Raw genomic sequence first — 8,877 nt, 5'->3', positions numbered from 1 at the left:
ATGTTCCTATTTTTCTTTGCGCATGTAGAAATTGAAAACAAATATAGGTCCATAAATGAGAAGAGTCTATTACTCAAATGGTCACATAACTATTCGAAATTATCTACCAAAGTCATCTTTCTTTAGCTTGTAACAGCAAAGTTACTTAACTATCCCTATAGTACTCAGAAGGTCACTCAACTAGATTTCTAAAACTTTTGATTGCAAAATACCTATTTTACCATCTAAATTATCAACTTTTATCTTCTTTTTATTTTTTTTAGATTTTTAATATTATACTTTTTTTCTAGTTTTAATTTATATTTTATTTACAAGTTAAAAAATAAAACAATATTTAAGCATATATAATGTTAGAATAATAAAATATTGAGCATAGTAAAAACTTAATTAGAATAATTTGTTCGTAATAATAATTTTGATATTAACAACAAAAACTCAAAAATTTATTTACATAATTGAGAATGAAAGAAAATAAAATTTTTAAAATATATATTCCATGCATACGTGTTTTCTTGTATAAAATTTGTGCATGATATGTATATACACAAATATAAAAATTGTTCATTCTAAGTATTATTCTTCCATGCATACGTGTATAGTACTATTACTATAAAGAGTAAACATCGATTGACTCAAGTCAAGGATCAGTCAAAATCTCTTCCTTTTACTTTATTTTTGTATAAATTCTGTTTTCTTGATATCGTGTGCCGTGTTTATTCCTATATTTTCTAATCCCTAAAAAATCAAAATCGATCCATCCCCAATTCCTCATTCTTCACGCAAACAAAAAGGAAAAAACCCAGGTCAATTTTGGTCTCCATCTTCTGCGATTTCTCTGCCAGTGACCAGCGAACTTCTGCGTTTGGAAGTTCTCGCTGCTCTCCGTCTCCGCCGGCGCTACTCGTTACTCCGACAGTCCGACAATTCCACTCCGCCATTGAACTGATTTACTTGCTGATTTGGATTTTTATTTTTTCTGAGATGAAGCTGTTCATTTGAAGACATTTTCTTTGTGGGTTTTTGGTTTATTTTCCCATGTTGTTGAGCTTCTGAGTTGGACATTTTTGCGAAACTGCAATTGTATTTGAGCTGAGATTTTCTGCCGCTGCAATAAGGACCACCGTCTCCGTCACTAATCCGGTCGTGAAATCTGAATACCCATTTTAGTAGTGTAGATCGGCTAAGCAAATCGGAGCTTTTTTCTTCACCCTCACTCTGTCACTCTAAACCAGACGCCAAACTCACGATCTCTTTTGCCGGCCCGGCAAAACCAATTTTGTGCAGCTTCTTCCCAGCGAGGACAGACTATTTCCCGGTGTGTTCAGATTACCGGCAAGTTTCGTATATTCCGGCAACTTCCGAACAACTTTCAGGCGGGACACAGCAGGACTTGCCAGTGCTCTTGAGCAGATCCGACACGCTTCAGGAAAACTTGCTCCAGGTTCTTTCGTTCTATATCTGGTACTCGTGGTATCGGTATTTTTATTATATTTTTTCTGCTCCCGGGAGTTGGTACCTCCCGTTTTTCAGTTTTCCTTTGTTGTGTGAGTTAAATTACTGACATCTTACCTCGTACTAGTTTATTTACTGTATTAGTGTGCCTGTTGTTGCAACTTGTATTCTTCTGGTTTGGTATGTTACCTTGTGTGATAGTGATTCCCCTTACTCTGCCTTAGGTAGAGTGGTTGTGGTCTGGGATGGTCGAGTGAGGTCATGTCCTCGGGGGGAACGGGGGGTGGGGCGGGAGGCAAGGGAGGTAAAGGGAACAAGGGTGTCTGTAGGTTGAGAATTGGGTCATGGAACGTAGGTACATTGACGGGTAAATCTATAGAGTTGGTGAAGATCCTCCAGAAGATGAGGGTCAATATAGCGTGTGTCCAGGAGACAAGCTGGGTAGGGTCGAGGGCGAGGGACGTGGACGGGTATAAACTTTGGTACTCAGGAGTTTGATAGATTGATGACTATTAAGTTGGTGGTTGGAGAGTGCACCCTAAACATCGTTAGTGCCTATGCGCCGCATGTGGGCCTAGATGAGGAGGTTAAACGGCCCTTCTGGGAAGGATTAGATGAGATTGTGCGTCATGTTCCGCCTGCTGAGAAGCTATTCATTTGAGGGGATTTCAATGGGCATATTGGGTCGACCGCAGGTGGTTATGGCGAGGTGCATGGAGTTTTGGGGAGAGGAACGGAGGAGGTACATCATTGTTGGACTTCGCTAAGGCTTTTGGGTTGGTGAATGCGAACTCTAGCTTTCAGAAGAGGGAGGGGCATTTGGTTACTTTTCAAAATACGGTGGCGAAGACCCAGATTGACTATCTTCTCCTCAGGAGCTGTGACAGAGGGTTGTGCAAGGATTGCAAGGTGATTCCGGGTGAGATACTCGCGACGCAGCATAGGCTTTTGGTGATGGACGTTGATATTATGTTAAAGAGGAGGAAAAGGTCTACTCGAGGAAGATCGAGAATCAGGTGGGGAGCCTTAACTAAGGATAAAGCCCAAGCGTTAGAGGGGCGGTTGTCGGCTATGGGAGCTTGGAGGAGCAGTGGTGACGCGAGCACTATGTGATCAACGACAGCAGACTGTATTAGGGAGGCTGCGAGAGAGGTGTTAGGGGTCTCGACGGGCGTCTCTGGTGGGCACAAAGGAGACTGGTGGTGGAATGAAGTGGTCCAAGGTAAAGTGAAAGCAAAGAAGGCGGCGTACCTGAAGTTAGTGGGGAGCATAGGTGAGGAGGAGAGGCGAGTGTGCATGGATAGGTATAAGGCAGCTAGGAAGGAGGCTAAGCTGGCGGTCACAGAGGCTAAGACTGCGGCTTATTGTCGTATGTACGAGCAATTGGGGGGAAAAGGTGGGGAGAAGAAGTTATTCCGGCTGGCTAAGTTGAGAGAGAGGAAGGCTCGAGATTTGGACCAAGTGAGATGCATCAAGGACGAAGATGGTAGAGTATTGATGGAAGATGCCCAGATTAAGAGGAGATGGCAGACTTACTTTCATAAACTTCTGAATGAAGAAGGGGATCGAGATATTGTGCTAGGCGAATTGGAGCATTTCGAGAGTCACCGTGACTTTGGGTACTGCAGGCGTATCGAGGTTGAGGAGGTCGTGGGAGCTATGCATAAGATGAGTAGGGGCAGAGCGACCGGGCCAGATGAGATTCCGATGGAATTTCGGAAGTGTGTGGGGAGAGCAGGTTTGGAGTGGTTGACTAGGTTGTTTAATATTATTTTTAAGGGGAAAATAATGTCGGATGAGTGGAGGTGGAGTATGGTGGTTCTATTGTATAAGAACAAAGGTGATATCCAGAGTTGTAACAATTATAGGGGTATCAAATTACTGAGTCATACCATGAAAGTGTGGGAGAGGGTGGTTGAAGCGAGGGTGAGGATGACAGTGTCTGTATACGACAACCAGTTCGGGTTCATGTCGGGTCGTTCGACTACAGAAGCTATACACCTTGTTAGAAGGTTGGTGAAACTATACAGAGAGAGGAAAAAGGATCTGCACATGGTGTTTATTGACCTAGAGAAAGCGTATGACAAGGTTCCTAGAGAAATTCTCCAGAGATGCCTGGAGGCAAAAGGTGTGTCGGTTCCCTACATTATGGTGATTAAGGACATGTATGATGGGGCTAAAACTCAGGTTAGGACAATAGGAGGCGACTCTGGGCATTTTCCTGTTGTAATGGGGTTACACCAAGGTTCTATGCTCAGTCCGTTCTTATTCGCCCTGGTAATGGACGTGTTAACACACCATATTCAAGGGCATGTGCCATGGTGCAAGCTATTCGCCGATGACATAGTTCTGATTGATGAGTCGCGAGCCGGTGTTAACGAGAGGCTGGAGGTTTGGAGACAGGCTCTTGAGTCTAAGGGTTTCAAGCTGAGCAGGACAAAGACGGAATACCTGGAGTGTAAGTTCAGCTCTGAGCCAGAGGAAGTGGGCGTGGATGTGAGGCTTGATTCGCAGGTCATCCCGAGTAGAGGCAGCTTCAAGTACCTTGGTTCGGTTATCCAGGGGGAGGGGAGATCGACGAGAATGTCACACACGTATTGGGGTAGGATGGATGAAGTGGAGGTTAGCATCTAGAGTCCTGTGTGGCAAGAGAGTGCCACCGATACTCAAAGGTAAGTTTTATAATGCAGTTGTTAGACCGGCCATGATGTATGGGGCTTAGTATTGGCCCGTTAAGAACTCACATATCCAGAAGATGAAAGTAGCAGAAATGAGGATGTTGCGGTGGATGTGTGGTCACAGTAAGATAGATAAGATTAGGAATGATGATATTCGGGAGAAGGTGCATGTGGCTCCTATTGATGACAAGATGCGGGAAGCGAGGCTTAGATGGTTCGGACATGTTCAGAGGAGAAGCCCAGATGCTCCGGTACGGAGGTGTGAGCAGCTGGTTACGGAGGGCACGAGAAGAGGTAGAGGGCGGCCTAAAAAGTATTGGGGAGAGGTGATCAGGCAGGATATGGCGAGGCTCTAGATTTCCGAGGACATAACACTTGATAGGAAGATGTGGAGGTCGAGTATTAGGGTTGTAGGTAAGGAGGTAGTTGAGTCGTGCCTTACTTCGTAACATGGTGGGACTAGCCATGTAGGGGTTTTGTCTAAGATAACTAGTGGGAATGTTGTGGCTTGCTATTTCGCTTTTTAGTGCAGGTCCTATTTACTAGCTATCGCTTTTGCTCTACATCTTTCTTCTAGATTTCATGATGTTCCTATTTTTCTTATGACTGTTGTGGTGATACTAATATTTACTAATATTGTCTTCCTTTACTTTGCATCTTTCTTCTGAATTTCATGGTGTTCCTATTTATCCAATGATTGTTGTTGTGATACTAATATTGTCTCCTTTTTCCCCTTTTGTCTTTTTGTTTTTTTGAGCCGAGGGTCTTTCGGAAACAGGCTCTCTACTCCTTCGGGGTAGGGGTAAGGTCTTTGTACACACTACCCTCCCCAGACCCCATTAGTGGGATTTTACTGCGTTGTTGTTGTTGTTGTATATTCCATGCACGTCTGATATTATCTATTTGTAACGACCCGGTCGATTATTTTGAGAATTTAAGTCTCGTCCAGCGGCATAAGGCCCTGATCAGCTTTGTATTATGTGTATTGACTTGCGTGCGTGGTTGAATTCAATTACCGGGTGATTCGGAGTGATTTGGGACACTTAGTCCCTAAAACGGAAGCTTAAGTCTTAGGATTTTGACCGTAGTCGGAATTGTGTGGAGACGACTCCGGATTGGAGTTTCGTCGGTTCCGTTAGCTCCGTTGGACTTAGGGGCGTATCCGGATTGTGTTTTGGAGGTTTGTAGCTCATTTAGGCTTGAAATGGCGAAAGTCGAATTTTCGGAGATTTTGACTAGAAGTGGACTTTTTGATATCGGGGTCGGAATACGATTTCGAGAGTTGGAACAACTCTGTTATGTTATTTGGGACTTGCCTGAAAAATTTGACGTCATTCCGGGTTGGTTAGATTGGTTTCGGCACGAGTTTTCGAAGTTGGAAGTTTTGGAAATTCATAAGTTCGATTCGTGGTGTGATTTGTATTTTCGACGTTGTTTGATGTGATTTGAGACCTTGAGCGAGTCCGTGTTAGGTTATGGAACTTGTTTGTGTGTTTAGACGGGGTCGCGGGGGCCTCGGGTGTGTTTCGAATGGGCTACGGGCTATTTCGTTCTATTTTTGAACTGCTGTTTTCTGTCATCTGGTTTCCTAAATCGCGTTCACGTCCCTTCCTTTGCATTCGCAAAGAGTAATTTTGGAGGAGGAATTCATTGTTCTTCGTGTTCGCATGATCACGTTCGCGATCGCGAAAGTCCGCTTTCTCCTTCTTCGCGTTCGCATCTATTCCCTCGCATTCGCGTTGTAGAAATTGGGGGTTGTTGGCTATTTCTTCTTCGCGTTCGCGTAAGTTCTGTTTCTTTCCCTTCGCGTTCGCGCCCCTTAGCTTGCGTTCGCGTAAGGTTATCCTGGCAGCCTACATTTTTCTTCTTCGCGAACACGATCCTTTCTCCGCATTCGCGATGCTTTGACGCCTGGGCAGAATATAAGATCTTCAAATCGAGGGTTAGGCCATTTTCATCATATCTTGACTTGTAGAGCTCGGTTTTGAGCGATTCTTTGTGGGTTTTTCAAGAAAATCGATTGGGTAAGTGTTCTTCACCTAGAATTTATTATATTCCATGATTTTATCTTTATTTTTATCATTTAATTTGTGTTTTGAGTTGAGGAAAATGGAGGCTTTTGAAGAAAACAAATTCAAAATAAAAAATCATGATTTGAGGGATGAATTGGTATCAGAATTTAATGATTTTAGTATGGTTGAACTCGTATCGGAATGGGTGTTCGGGTTTTGTAAAATTTGTCGGGTTCCGAGGTGCGGGCCCGAGGGTCAACTTTTGGGTCGATTTTTAGATTTTGATAAAGATTGAAGCTTTATGATCCGGAATAGTTTTGTATGAGTTTTATTTGTGCTTTGAAGTTATTTTGGTTAGATTTGAGCTGCCCGGAGGTCATTTCACCCGAGAAGTTCATTTTAGAGTATCGGTTTGTCTTCTTTGAGGTAAGTATCTTGCCTAACTTTGTGTGGGAAAACTACCTCTTAGGATTTGAGTCTTCTATACTAATTGTAGTCCGTGTACGCGAGGTGACGAGTACTTACTCGGATTTATTTATGAAAAGTTGGACTTTATGGGTTGTTAGGTCCTTGTATTCACTGAATATGCAGTTGTTCTCGTTATGATTACGTTTCTGAATTACTAGTTTCACCTCTACCTGTTTTAATTAGAATTAATTATTTCATGATCCGCCCTTGATGATTATTTGAGTCATCTGTGCCTTAACTGAAATTGTTATCTCTTCTATTGCCATGTTATCTTTCCCCTAACTGCTTGTCTTTATTTGAAGTTGTAGTTATCCCTTTTGTAAATGTTCACCCTTAATTGAGGTTATGGTTATCTTTCTGCCGCCTACCTTTATTTGAATTTGTTGCATCTCTTTCGTAATTTTCCAAACTTAAAAGAAGCTTAGATATCCTATGCCTTAGTTGATTTGTCCTTATTTAGAATTATTTGACTCGTGTTAGTTTTCTTGTTGTTGAACCGTATATTGTGGGATCATTGTTACATATTATTTTCTTCCCTGTTGAGCTGTTCTTATTACGCCTATTATTCTTTATTATGGCTATTCCTTGCGAACTAGTTTTACCCTTTCTTGTGATCGAAGGTTCTTGAGTTGATTTATTTGTCGTACCCTTGTATTAGTGTTATTGTTGATGTTGTACTTGTTGTTCTTGCATATTTACTTTGGGACTATGAGGCGGTACCTCGGGAGATCCCCCTGTCTTGCATATTTACTTTTGGGACTATGAGGCGGTATCTCGGGAATGCCCTTTGTTGACATCTCTTTGTTATGGGGTTGCACGAGGTTTCTGCCATGCTATTGTTATTATTAATATTTGCACATGCGGCGTGACAAGGCGGGATATATATATGTGGGTTGCGCATGTGGTGAGACAAGGTGGAACATTATTATGCACGTGTGGCGCGACAAGGCGGGCATTTACTTTACTATTGCACACGCGGTGAGACAAGGGGGGATGTGTCAGGGATTGATTGTGATGATTTGTGATGGCCTAGAGGCATTCTTGTTGTAGATATTTAAGTAGTGGTACACTTATTTGTGTGAGCTTTATCTTGTGAAAGTTGTGAGGAAACATTCTACGTGTTGTCCGTTCTTTTCTCTTATGCTCACTAGCTGGTATGAACTATGTTAGGATACTTACACAAGCATACACATAGTTAAGCACTCTTATCGGATAAGAGGTTTTCTTGATATTGTTGAGTATAGATGTACACCCTTGCTTATTTGCCTTCTATGTGAGAATGGATCTATTTGGCACGCGAGTCGTCAGTGCGAGTATAAGGTGTAATGAGGGCAAGGATGCCAAATATTAGGGTTCAGATATTGAGACCTGTGAGTTGTGATTTGTCCGAGGTTCGGTACCTCGTGGAGTTTGTTGACTAAAACCTGATGTGAAAATGGTCGTTGTTGCTGAGTTATTAATTGTCCTTGATATATCTGTGATTTAGGATTTAGGTTGAGTTTATGTTCACCCTTCTGTCTCATTATTATGGTATTCCGTTGATACTTGTTGATGTCCTTTCCTATTGCAATTACTGTATTGTTAGTCATATCGCGTAGTCTTTATGTAGATATTATACTCTGTTATTTCTATACTTATACCTTGTTCAGGTTATTTAGTCCAGTAGATGTTTTGACTGTTCCTCGTCACTACTCCAATGAGGTTAGTCTTGATACTTGCTGGGTACCGTCGTGGTGTACTCATACTATACTTTTGCACATTTTTTGTGCAGATACAGGTACTTCGAAATCAGTTGATCATTAGCTAGTGGTGCGGACTGTTGCTGTGGAGACTCAAGGTAAACCTGTTGCTGCGTTCGCAGGCTTCGGAGTCACCTTCCTATTTTGTATTCACATTGTTTTACCTATTTCCAAACAGTTGTATTTAAAAATTTATAGCAAACTCTGTAGAGCTTATGACTTATACTACCGGTTTTGAGAATTGTAAATTTTATAGAGATTTCTATTTCAAAAGTTGTTAGATGTTATTTATTATTGTTGTTATTCAGTAAATATTATGCTTACCTAGTCCCTAAGACTAGGTGCCATCACGATACCCAACGGAGGGGAAATTGGGTCATGACACTATTCAATACTAAGGAAATCTTCACACTCATCACTACAAAAATGCCAATATTATCCTACTCTTCTTCTAACTCTTTCCCTCCGGAAAGATTTTCAAGGATAGATGGTTTCCGGCTGCTTTGCAATCTTCTTGTTGCGGCTCCC

General features: G+C 42.0%; 1 long non-coding RNA gene across 1 annotated transcript; it reads left to right on the top strand.

Annotated features, from left to right (window-relative positions):
* Positions 1–1,312: 1,312 nt before the first annotated feature.
* On the top strand, positions 1,313–8,640 carry LOC138906463 (uncharacterized). Its single transcript, XR_011413866.1, has 2 exons — positions 1,313–1,441; positions 8,382–8,640. It is a non-coding gene; the product is annotated as an uncharacterized lncRNA (long non-coding RNA).
* The last annotated feature ends 237 nt before the right edge of the window (positions 8,641–8,877 follow it).

Source organism: Nicotiana tomentosiformis, chromosome 2, assembly GCF_000390325.3.
Source record: "Nicotiana tomentosiformis chromosome 2, ASM39032v3, whole genome shotgun sequence".
NCBI classification, from domain to species: Eukaryota; Viridiplantae; Streptophyta; class Magnoliopsida; order Solanales; family Solanaceae; genus Nicotiana; species Nicotiana tomentosiformis.
Note: the sequence above shows the minus strand (reverse complement) of the source record. Positions and strands in the feature narration are given on the sequence as shown.